The sequence below is a fragment of the Equus przewalskii genome, chromosome 10 (assembly GCF_037783145.1).
Source record: "Equus przewalskii isolate Varuska chromosome 10, EquPr2, whole genome shotgun sequence".
In the NCBI taxonomy this organism is placed as follows: domain Eukaryota; kingdom Metazoa; phylum Chordata; class Mammalia; order Perissodactyla; family Equidae; genus Equus; species Equus przewalskii.
Window position 1 is genome coordinate 28,996,155 of NC_091840.1, and position 12,968 is coordinate 29,009,122.

Below are 12,968 nucleotides of genomic sequence, written 5' to 3' on the forward strand. Positions count from 1 at the left end.
GCATAGTCTCGCCTGAAAAAGTACATGTAATAGGAGAGAATCTGTATTATCAAGGAAAGACTGGGTCTGTAGGAAAATGAAAAACAGAAGATACTAAGCCACACATCCCTGCTTCTATTTCCCAAACTCACCAATTAGATGAATATCTCCTCTTCCCCCAGGGGGTGTTAGTGAAGGAGCAGAATTGCTCAAACGTGATCTTATATTGCTTAGCCAACAAGCTAGCTAGAATCTGGGAGCTCACCTTTCTCCCAGCTGAAGGGGAAACCTTCAAGTTTAAATTCCACAGGACTGGGACCACTCTTTCCATGGTCTAGGAGATGGCATCATCCCACCGATCTCAAGCTCCAGGTGAGGGGTAGCTGGCTTTCCAGACAATATAGTAAAGAGCAAGCACTACAAACCCAGACTGCACAGTGCCAAGCAAGCTGTGTGTTTCTCCACTGACAAGGCCATTTTCTCATGCTTATCCTATAAGAAGAGGCAATCACGGCACTGTGGTTGGGGAGAGTCCCTCCACTGGAGCAGAACCCATTCTGGGTTTAGTAGGTGCCCGGGCTGGCATGCCTCTCCTTGGGATAATGGAGGGACAGAGAATTGCATGCCTTTCTGTCTTGTTGCCCTGGCTTTTGAGATGTCCTTTTTCCCAGGATAGTCTATTGTGTAACTCATGCTGTTGTTAACTTATGGAGTCCATTCCAATCACTTGCACAACACCCACTCACCCTCAGCAAGACAGAGAGGAGTGAGTGAGAGACAGATGTCAGAAGTGTCTTCTCTGTGTTTTTCCTTCCATTAAGCACAGAAACGAGAGGAGTAAGAGTTAAGTATTCCTTCCCCATTTCCTACACACATGCACATGCACATCCACATACACACACACACACACACACACCAATGGAAGCTAGAGAAATATGAAAAGATAGGACAGATTTGGGAAATACCAGTGGATCTGCATGAAGAGATAAAAATGTAAGTTCAAGGACATAGTGTGGCAGAGTGCCAGAATGCCACATCCATAGGGCTACCCTGTTGTAAGACTCCATGTTGCTCAACCCAGCAGGAGTGGCAGCCCTGGGAGTTGTGCAATGCAGTGGCCCTAGCAGAGCCCTTAGATGACACCAGTCACACTCATATTTCCTTCTCTCTCTTGACCTTTCTTATTTTAGGGATGACAGTTTTATAGGCACAAGCAAAAAAAAAAAAAAAAGTCAAAATGAATCCAAGACCTGCCACCAAGGCACTGAATTGCTTCTTACCTTCCTGTTGTATTTGTGGGGCTGCTCAAAATAAGTAGCAGGATGATCATCGGAGCCTCTGGAAGTTATCTGACAGTACTCTATTCTGGTCTCTGACTGAAGCTACTTATATCTTGTGTCACTTTCTGCAGTGACTCAGTTCCCAGCAAAGATTAATGCAGTTAGAGCATTTTGCAGAAATAGTAAATCACCTTTGAAACTGATTGCAACTCTGGAGCTGCCTAGCCTGTGAGTTATTCATGTAGCTCTCCAACATTGCTTTCATAAACAGATATTGTTTCATTCATTGCTAATCATTCCTGCCAAAGTTAGAGTAGGCTCAAGGCCAGGAGTGTACCCAGGTTCTATTCAAAAGAGCAAAAAGTTTGCAAGATGTACAAAATATCAAGCTACTCTTTGTCCCACGCTTTTCTTTCTCTTTTTTTCCTTCTTCTTCTCCCCAAAGCTCCTCAATATATAGTTGTATTTTCTAGTTGTAGGTCCCTCCAGCTCTACTATGTAGGACACTGCATCAGCATGGCTTGATGAGCAGTGCCATGTCTGCACCCACGATCTGAACGGGTGAAACACCAGGCCACCAAAGCAGAGTACAAGAACTTAACCACTTGGTAATGGGGTCGGCTCCTCTCAAGCTTTTCTTATGCTGATGAACACTGAATTCATACTGAATATATGCTTAAGAAGAGTATATTTGTATTCAAAGCCACAATATATCAAACCTCATCTGAGCAGTGCTTTTTGGTAATCAACCCATTAAATTATTTAATTTTTCATAAGTCTCTTTTTTACCATATTGGCCGTGTTTAGCAATGATATTTTCCTATGTCAAAATAAATGTCACCCAATTAAATATCAAAGGATATTCACCAGGAGGACTAATCTCTCCTTGTTTTTTTTATTACCTAGTCCCAGAAGATAATATTTCCAGAAAAATTTAATTCACGATATTGGAATCAATGCCTTGCTGTTTTTGTGTTTTAATAATTAAAACAACCCTTCAGGGCTATGATGGCACACAGACCAGAAGCTCTTTAAACACAGGTACCCCAGAAAAGTATGCGGCACGTGGTAGAGACTCAAAAGTTCTATTGAACAGCAGAGTTCAACAGTCTAGCAGGACCACATGTCTTTCTTCAGCTTTTCAGTGATGCTTATTTAGATGTGGGAAACTTTACCTAATGGTAATAGATAAAGAAGTCATTTCATTTGTAACCCTCATTGCTCTCACTCCTGGACCAAGACTATTTTGAATTCCATCTTCTTTATTAGATTCAGGGCTCTCAAGAAAATTTATATTTCAAATGCTCAACCAATCTCTGAAATAAAGTTGAGAGAAATCATCCTTGGAAATATCAACCTGAAAACTGCGCATCAGACACTCTTTCCTGCCTGGCTTTGCACAGTCAAGATGCTAATGCATCATTCCCAGTCAGATGAAACGTCTTCAGCATCTCCTTCCTTCACTTAATGTCTAAAGAGGCTTGATGGCTAATTGTCTAATTGAAAAGCGGCATAACTAGACAGGAGAAGAAAAAGAGCTGATTTGGGTTAACCACAGGCAAAGGACTTCCGAGAAATATGTCACTTCACTTTAGCACTCTGCGGACATCACATCCTTTCTCTCAGTCATTGCAGTCATGCTAAATCAAGTATTATAGGTTAAATCTGTGATCTCAAAGTTTGCTTCCATTGCTGATGCTCAATTTTCATGCAAAAGTAAGTCCTTTTTCTTCTCTTCTCCATGGTTGCAGAGATTGAATTAAATGTCCCATTCATCTTTCATGTCAAGTAGGTGCTTGAGGAAGGCTGTGGCACATCACACAGTGGGCTTAAGAGAGTACATCTCTTCTTCTTAGTTAGGAAGTCTCAATTTGGGACCAAGTAGCATAAAAATTGTTCAAGTTCAGCTGGAAAAACACAAATTTCCTTGCCAATGCAAAGGACCTTGGCAGATTGTAGGAATGGATGTGTGGGATCCAGATATTAGGAAAGCTTAGGGGCAGGGTGGCAAAATGCACAAATGGAAAGTCATCTGAAATAATTCCAGAAGCATCCTAGACATTCTCACCAGGTTTCTGTGTGGGCACCCATTTGCTATGGGCTGAATGAGTGTGCCTTCACTAAATTCATATGTTGAAATCCTAATTCCCAGTGTGATCGAACTTAGAGATGGACCACTGGGAAGTAATTAGATCATGATGGCAGAGCTCTCCTTATGGCATTAGTGCCCTTATATGAAGTGTCACAACAGAGCTCTCTTTCCCTCCCTTCTCTCTACCAGGTTAGGATACAAGGAGAAAACGGCCACCCGCAAACCAGGATGTGGGCCCTCCCAGACACTGCATCTGCTGGCGCTGGCACCCTGATCTTAAGCTTCCCAACCTCCAGAACTATGAGAAATAAATGACTGTTGTTTAAGTCACCCAGTCTACTGTAATTTGTTATAGCTGCCTGAACTGACTAAGATACCATTGGATTCCATTGGCTTGCTGGTCTCATTTAAAGGACATGACAAATAAACATTTACCTTTAGGAGACAGATAAATCAGTCTATGTTGTCATATAACACATTTTAATCCTGTTTTTAATTTTATTTAGCTAATAGGAGAAGAGCAAAGCAGTCTTTAATATCCCTTTAGTATTTTTTTTTTAACTCTGAACAGTAAGGATAGACTAGAATTGCCCTTGAAAACTGCTAAGGCAGAATGATTTTTAAGTAGCATCTCTACTTTTCTACTATCTGAGAATAATCCAATGCTCCAATATGACCCCCTAACAACCACTAAGAAGCTAATGTACTTACTGCATACAGTCTAAAAAATCTGAAAATCTATGCGGCACTGTCCAATAGAACTTTCTGCAATGTGGAAATATTCTATATTTTCACTGTTCAATATATGGCTATTAAGCACTTGAAATATGGCTGGTACAGCTGAGGAAATGAGTTTTAAAACTGTATTTAATTTCAGTTAATTTAAATTTAAATATCCACTTGTATTGGACATATTAGACAGTGACACTTCTATAGTTTCAGCATCGTCCGTCTTACCTCTTTACAGAGACTTAAATTATTCAACCAGACAAAGTACGTCTCAGGCCAATTCTTCACCATTATGCTGGCTTATGAACCCAATTAGAACATTGGATCATATGGGTTTATTTCACTTTAATTCTCATTTGAAAAATATCTACCTTATATAAACACATATCCGCCCTTCCACCTTACTTCCCAATACACTTATAGAAAAACATCCAGTCTTAGTGTGTAATGTTGAAAACAATCCATAAACTTCAAAGGATGTCTTGTGGTATCCAGGCAGCTAGGGCTTTTGCTCTTGTTTATTTTGACAAAAGCTATTACAGCTAGGACCAACTTTTATTCAGTAATCTTATCTTCTAAAATAGCTATAAATACTAGCAAATCATATGGGACATTGAGCTTGTGCAGAAAGCTACAGAAGAAAAAGTAAGAAACAAGGCTTTGGAAAACATATATTATGGTTCACTGTAGAGGTGGCTGTGGAGAGACATCATGGCTAAGGGAATGAGTACACGCCCAAGGATAAAAGCCTTCATTCCAGTCCCAATCCTACCACTTATTAGCTGTGTGACGAGACAGGCCAAGTTAATGAACCTCTCTGAGTCTGATATTCCGTACTTGTTAAAGAAGATATTCTCTCCAGACTCTCAAAATCATTGTGAAGATTAAATCAGATAATATATGCAAATAGTTTAGTATGTAGTAGACTTTAAATATGTTAATTCCTTGCCTTTCTATTTTTAAGGCAAATATTTTGAAACATCTGGAAATTAATGGAAGCTATGCATGTTCCAGAAATATTCAATCAATCAGACATTTCTGTGAAATAAGAATTTAGTGTGACTTTGTATGTAGGCTCTATAAAACCAGGGTATCTCCAGGCCCCAGGCAGATGGTCACATTTCGAGGGAGGAAAAGCTTCTTTTTCAGAAAATCCTCTTCGGTTGGTTCCTTCATTACGATTCGGCAAAATGCCACTTACAACAGATGGATATGAATACAGGCAAGCAAAGAGGCTGCGCTGGTACCCCAAGTCTTGGCATATGGCACAAGATTCTCTCACCAGGCTGTCAAAACAGCTGCTGTGCACTTTCCCCACCTGCAGTTACAAAGCTCTGCCAAGAGTGCCCGAGCTCAGAGAAGACCCTGCCATCAGGTGGTTCTCCTGGGTTACAAACCACACCTGTTGCCTGTTGAGCACTAGAAGCCCCTTTCTCAATCTTTCCTCAAACCGCGTGGGAAGGAGATATTTAACCACTCAAGGACATTTATCTTTTCATTCACATTGATGAGACAGCAAGTCTCAGTAGCCAAAAGTGGATAGAGACGTATTCGAATCTCAACTCCACAATTACTTGCAACTAAATAAAGTCATTTAACGTCTTTGATCCTTAGTTGCCTCCTCTTTAAGTGGAAGTAAACACGTTTGGTAGGATTATAGTGCTGATTAGGATAATGATGCAAAGGCGAGTTGCTGTGGTCATGGGAGTATCAGTAATAGTTACAGTAGTAACAATAACAATATCTAACATTTAATGACTATTTATTATATATCCAATACGATTCCAAATGCTTTATAAGTATCAGTCATTTAATCCCTAAAGCCACTTCACAAACGTAGATATTTTGTGAAATAGTTGAGGAAACTGAGGCAGAATGAGTTTAAATAACTTGCCTAAGATTACCAAGATAGGAAGGTGTGGACTGGAGATTAAAACCCAGCCAGTCTGGCTGCAGACCCTGCACACTTAACCATTACTGTAGGTGTTAGGGGAATGACAACTATTTTTATGGGGGAAAAAAAGATTCACAGGAAATTGAGTATGTTAATGAAATCTCCATTGGCGAAAAGCAAATGACAGCCATAGGGTCTGTGAATGATTTCTAACTGGCACTTTTTGCTTAGACAGGAAAACTTGCTAAAGGAAGGAGAATTCAAAGTCACTCTTTTTATGGGAACCTAGAAATAGCGCTACAAAAGTCAAAATCATGACAGGCATATTACAAAGAAGCAGTATAATTTAAGCCATTAGGCAAATCTTGAAAGAATTGTTTTTATATTTTAATTGCTGACAGAATAAATTTAGTTAATGGCTTTTGTATTCTTAAATTTACCTTTGATATTAATCCTGGACTGTATTTATGTGATTTCACATATAGCACTTTAAACACAGTCTGACCTGAGGAAATCGATTTTACTAGATCTGGCAGAAATTAACCATTTGTTGAAACCAGAGCGGTCTCACCTGTTTATTTGAAACCTTTTATAACCAGGTAGATTTCACTTTTTCTCCTATCAAGGACCAGAGACCTAAGAGGAGAAAAATCAATTGAGAGCTATAACAAAGTTAATAGTAGATTCATTCAGATTGATTTTTAAACTTATAGAAATAAATAGTCTTCACTGTGCTTACTTTGAACATTTACAACACTCAACACAATCTTTTATACTATAAATTCAATAAGACCTAAAATAGGTACTTCGGTTGACTATAAAGCCTGTAATGAGAAAGAATGTTGGGAAACTGAAGACAGTTGAGATAGAAACACAATTAGTCAAAGGGATATTAACAGATAAAGGGAACAGCTGAAAGAAAGAAGATGGACAAGCAACGCAAAGAAGAGAGAGACCGCAGCCTCCCTAAGTTCTGTTCTCTTTTTCCTCAGTTCAGCTCTGCTTGGGTTCCCCCTTCCTATGCCATTGCCAGAAAGCACATCTGCGCGGAATCCTAGGCCAACTGTAGGGTGACCTTATATGATTTCCCTCTCTCAGAGGTCTCAGTCCTGTCTTACCTCTTGGCTAATATCTGCATTTAGTTGCATCAAATACTTTATTTGGTTTTATAGCTATTTATGTTGAAAGATGTGGTAGGCTGATTAATGGCTCCCCAACGATGTCTGTGCCCATCTTCCTGGAACCTTGGAGTATGTTACCCTACACGGTAAAAGAGAATTTGCAGATGTGCATAAATCAAGCATTTTGACATAGGGAGATTATCTTGTACCATCTGGGTGGGTCCAATGTAATCTAGGGTCTTTGTGAGAGAGAAAAAGGAAGGACAGGGTCAGAGAGACAGAGATGTGACAATGGAAGCAGAGGCCGGAATGGTGCAGGGCCATGAGCAAAGAATGTGGGCTGCTGCCAGAAGCTGAGAAAAGCAAGGGAGCAGATTTCCTATAGAGCTTCCAGAAGGAATGCAGCCTTGCTGACCTATTTTCGGCTTCTGACCTCCAGAACTGTAAGATAAAATTTGTGCTGTTTAAAGTCACGAAGTTTGTGGTAATTTATTACAGAAGCAAGAGGAAACCAATACAGGGCGGCTTGCTAGTATCAATTCTCCATTACTACCAGGATGTAGAAATCCTTCTTATAGATTTTTTTTTTTGGAGGAAGATTAGCCCTGAGCTAAAATCTGCCACCAGTCCTCCTCTTTTTCTGAGAAAGATTGGCCCTGAGCTAACATCTGTGCCCATCCTCATCCACTTTATATGTGGGACGCCTGCCACAGCATGGCTTGATAAGCAGTGCGTAGTTCTGCACCAGGGATCCGAACCAGCGAACCCTGGGCTGCTGAAGCAGAGTGCGCAACTTAACCACTATGCGACCAGGCTGGCTCCGTTTACAGATTTTTTTAAGTTTTCTTTTCCCCCCAAATCTTAAGCATCTAGTATAGATAAACAACTGCAACAGTATCTCAAATGGGAGAAAAGGGTCTGAGCTACTGAGCCAGAAAAAAATACCATAAGAGTTAGATGAAACTTACATCTTTTGTTTAACAAATATCCTCACTGAAAGATTCTACCCAGAACATAGAAAGCTGACAAATTGTTCCTGCCCAACAAATAAAAAAGAGCGAGATAATCTATAAAATCATAACTTTTCTTGAATCCATCCATGAGTTAGGGTTACAAGACAAACAACTTGCCTGAAATTTAAGGAATTATAAGCACCTCCAAGAAGAGACAGGACAAAACCACTGGCTCACCTCCACATGAGCATGGGAGGGAGATGAGGCTGGCATATAATTGGTAAGAACAATGCAGCTAAAATTATTAGTGAGTTGCTAAAGGCCAAGTGTAGGCTGGCACGAAAGTATAGGGCCTGGGAGATCCAGATACAAGGCTCACTAGGGGATTCTTCTCCATGGACCTTCCTGGAGTGTTCATGAGAAAGATTGAGGTCAGGGCAGAAGATGAGAGAAATTCTCCTTCTGTGGTTTAGGCCTGGAAGAGGAGAGAGACCAACTCTGCAGAAAAGGCATATAATCCCACATGAATATTTCTCCCCTAAGAAAAATTTTAAAAATCTTGAATCGAAAGGGAAAGACTGTCATTCCCAAGGTACAGACCCATTGCAACTAGGGAAAATTAAGAAGAGAGAGAGAGAGGAGGAAATCACCTTCCTTTCTCCCTGTTGGGGGGATCAGTTAATTTTCCTGGGCACAGAGCATTAGAAGTCTTTTGCCACCAGAGAAGGAGAAGGATCATTGAGAATCAGGGATTAGGGGCTCTCTGAGATAAAGCTTGGCCAGAACAACTGTAACACATCTCCATTACTCCCACTCCCAACCAGGTTATCAAATACCAAGTAACAAATACAGAACTGCAATGCTTTGAGGTGCCAGAAAGTGGCGAGAGACACTCTCAGAGGCAGAGGCAGCAGGAAAGCCTTAAAGCTGAGTGTGGAGCAAAACTATAGAGAAAAATCTTCTGTCAAACTATACCACACTTGAAGCACAAGGTAAGGCTGGAGGAATTGGCAGTGGGTGGCACCCTACAGATAACCATAGCAACAGTAAAACCCAAACTTAGCTCGACTCCTGACCCAACCACTCCCCTCCCAGTAACAACCTAGTGAAAGGCAGCCAGTAAAAAGAAACATACCTACAAGGGAACAAAAATTACATTTGCAGGGGCCAGCCAGGTGGCGTAGTGGTTGGGTTCAGCATGGTTGCGTTCGGTGTGCTCCACTTCAGTGGCCCCCTTGGGGGGTTCATGGGCTCGGACGCCAGGCATGGACCTACACCACTCATCAAGCTATGCTGGGGAGACATCCTGCATACAAAATAGAGCAACATTGGCACAGATGTTAGCTCAGGGCTAATCTTCCCCAAGCAAAAAGAGGAAGATTGGCAAGAGGTATTAGCTCAGGGTCAATCTTTCCCAACAACAACAACAAAAAATTACATTGACAGAAAATAGAGAAAATTAATGACATGAAAAGCTGTTCTTTTGAAAACATCAATAAAATTAAAAAACAAAAATCTTCTAACCAGTCTGAGCAAGAAAAACAAAGCAGACAAACATTGCTATATCAGACAAGAAAGAGGGGACACCATTTTAGATACTGCAGACATTACAATAAAAGTCAGGGAATATTATGAACATCTTCATGTCAAAAATCCAACAATGTAGAAAAAATGAACAAATTCCTTGAAAGATACAAACTGCCAAAGCTCACTGAAAAGGAAAGAAATAACCTGAAAAACCTAAAGACTTCTGGATGAAATTTTAGGACAAAATTTTTGTGACCTTGTGTTAGATTCCTTAAGTATGACACCAAAAGCACAATTCATGAAATAAATAAATTATCTATTAGACTTCATCAAAATTAAAATGTTTTGCTCTGTGGAAGACATTATTAAGAGAAGGAAAAGACAAACCACAGAGTGGGAGGAAAATATTTGTAAATCACATATCTGATATGATTCCATTTATTTGACATTTTGGAAAAGGCAGAACTATAGGAACAGAAGAGATATTAGTTGCTGCCAGAGGCTCAGGTGGAGAGAGGATATGACTACAACCCCTTCTATAGGTTGATAGTGGTGTTTGTTATGTGACTCTTGTTATTCATCAAAACTCATAGAACAGGGGCCGGCCCGGTGGCACAGAGGTTAAGTTTGCACGTTCTGCTTCTCAGCCGCCCGGGGTTCACCGGTTCAAATCCCGGGTGTGGACGTGGCACCGCTTGGCACACCATGCTGTGGCAGGTGTACCACATATAAAAAAAGTAGAGGAAAATGGGCACAGATGTTAGCTCAGGGCCAGGCTTCCTCTGCAAAAAAAGAGGAGGACTGGCAGTAGTTAGCTCAGGGCTGATCTTCCTAAAAAAAACTCATAGAACAGCACACCAAACAGGGTGAATTTTACTGTATGTAAATTATATCTCAATAAAATCAGGTACAAACAAGAAGAAATTCTCATTTAAACCACAGAGATATACAAGGCGGACAAGGTCCCTGTGATTTTTGAGTAAAATGCTACTGGAGCAGGCAGACAGCAGACAAGTAAACACATACATACATAATATAATTTCATTTGACTGATTGATATAATTTCATCTGACTGAGTCATTTATACTAATGAGTGTAATAAGAAAGAAATAAGACAGGCTAAAACAGCGTGCTTCCCAAACTCATTCACATAATGACAAATAATAAATAACAACACTTAATATTTAACAGTACATTGAGTTAAGGGAACTAAGGCTTCTCCCAGTGAGGGGGAACTGGCGGTGGCTCGGGGATAGGAGGATACAGTCTCCCAGGCATTGTCCGCCCATCCCAAGAGGCAAGGGGATCAATGCTTGGCTACCGTTATAATTCATGGCCCATGGATTGGAAAATTCTGGAGGAAGGGAATGGATGGGGGTTGGCTTCTATTTTGGATAGGGTGGACAGGTAAAACCTCTGGAGATGTAACATTTGAATAAAGACTTTGATGAAGGAAGAAGGTCCTGAAAAAAATCTGAGGGATGATTTCTAAAGAAACAGCAATCACAGAGGAACTTTTTCCTGAGAAAGAAAGGAGTTTGGCAAGTTAGAGAAAGAGCAAGGATTATGGGGCTGGAGAGGTGTGAGCAATGGGAAGCGTGATGGGGTTAGGGGTGGGGTCAGAGGGGCGCTCAGGAGCCAGGTCATTCAGACCTTAGAGGTGATAGCAAGATATTTGGAGTTTATTTATGTCTAAAATGAAGCTATTAGAGTGTTTTGAAGAAGGGAATAGTGTGATCTTATTTATAGCTTTAGAAGATTGATATGACTTTTGGGTCAAAAGTTTTAAAGGGTCGGAAGTAAAAGCAAAGAGATTGATTAGGTGGCTAGTATACTTGTCTAGGTGAAAGACGAGAAGGGTTAGCCTAGGGTATTAGCTGAGAAATGGTGAAAACTAGTGAGATTAGGAAAATAATCTACAAATATCCTAAATGTTGATGGATTAGATATGGGTATAAAGGGAGAAATGGCATGAAATTCATCTGAGGCTTTTGGTCCAAACAATTGAGAATGGTGACATCATTTAGTGAAGCGGGGAAGATCGGGGAAAAGCACGTTAGGAGGTTTGGTTTTGGATATGTTAATTTGACATGCCCATCAGATATCTGTGAGGTGACGTGAAATAGGCAGCTGGATATAGAAAATATGGGATTTGGAAGTCATCACGATGTAGACACGTGTTTGCTCACTTATAACCATGGGAGTAGATGAGATCACCTGACAAAGAGTCTATAAATGAAGAAGAAAAGAGAGTTAAGCACTGAGTCCTCCATACTTCAAAATTTTGAAGACAAAGCAGTTAGAACTAGCAAAAGAGAATAAAGGAGTAGAGGGTGGAGTAAGAGAAACGCTGTGTAAACCTGGTGTCCCAGGAGTGAAATGAACAAAAGTGTTCCCAAAAGGATGAAGTGACCAACTAAACAACATGCTGATGAGTGTTCAGGTATTATGAGAACTTGGAATTGAACAGTGGATTTGATAAGATGTAGGGCACAGTGACCTTGGCAGTTCATGGAGTGATGGGAACATCTGGTTGGAGTAGATTAGAACGACAATAGGGGTAGACTCAGTGAGTATAGCTTTTGATGTATGTCCTCTCAAGAGGAGTAGAGAAGAACATGGTAGACACCGCAACATGTTTAATACTCATGGGAATGCACTCACAGAAAAGGGAAAAAAAGTGATGCAGGAGAGAATAGAGGTAATTGCAAAGACTAAGTCTCTGAGCAGTCAAGGGGGATAGGATTCATTTTGCAATAAAAGCAGGAACAGCTCACGTATTATCAAAAAACACACGAGTGAGGGGGCCAGCCCCGAGTGGTTAGGTTCGTGCACTCCCTTCAGTGGCCCAGGGTTTCTCAGGTTGGGATCCTGGGCGCAGACATGGCAACGCTCATCAAGCCATGCTGAGGCGGCATCCCACATGCCACAACTAAACTGGAGGGACCCACAACTAAAAAAAATACACAACTATGCACTGGGGGGCTTTGGGGGGGGAAAAAAAAGGAAAAATGAAATCTTTTTAAAAAAACAACAAAAAAAACACAGGAGTGGGAAAAACCAAAGTGTATAGGAGTGACTTACAGATTGATTAAGGTCAAAGACAAGAAGTTCAAAGGAAAAGATAGGCAGGGGGATAAGAGAGAAAAGCAAGAGCTAAGAGTCCAGTTGACCAGTGAAGAGAGTCCAATGGGGCTGGAGTTTTACACTTCATTTTTTACAGAAGTTTTTGGCTCTATTTCACAGAGCAAATTCAGTAATTCTCTATGTACCTGTTTTGAGTAAGGGCATTTTCTAGAAACTTCACAATGACTTTGAACAAACGGCAGAAATTTCCACATTATTTCCAGAAATGCCTGAGTAGATATGTTTTTAGGTGAGTAAGTGATACGA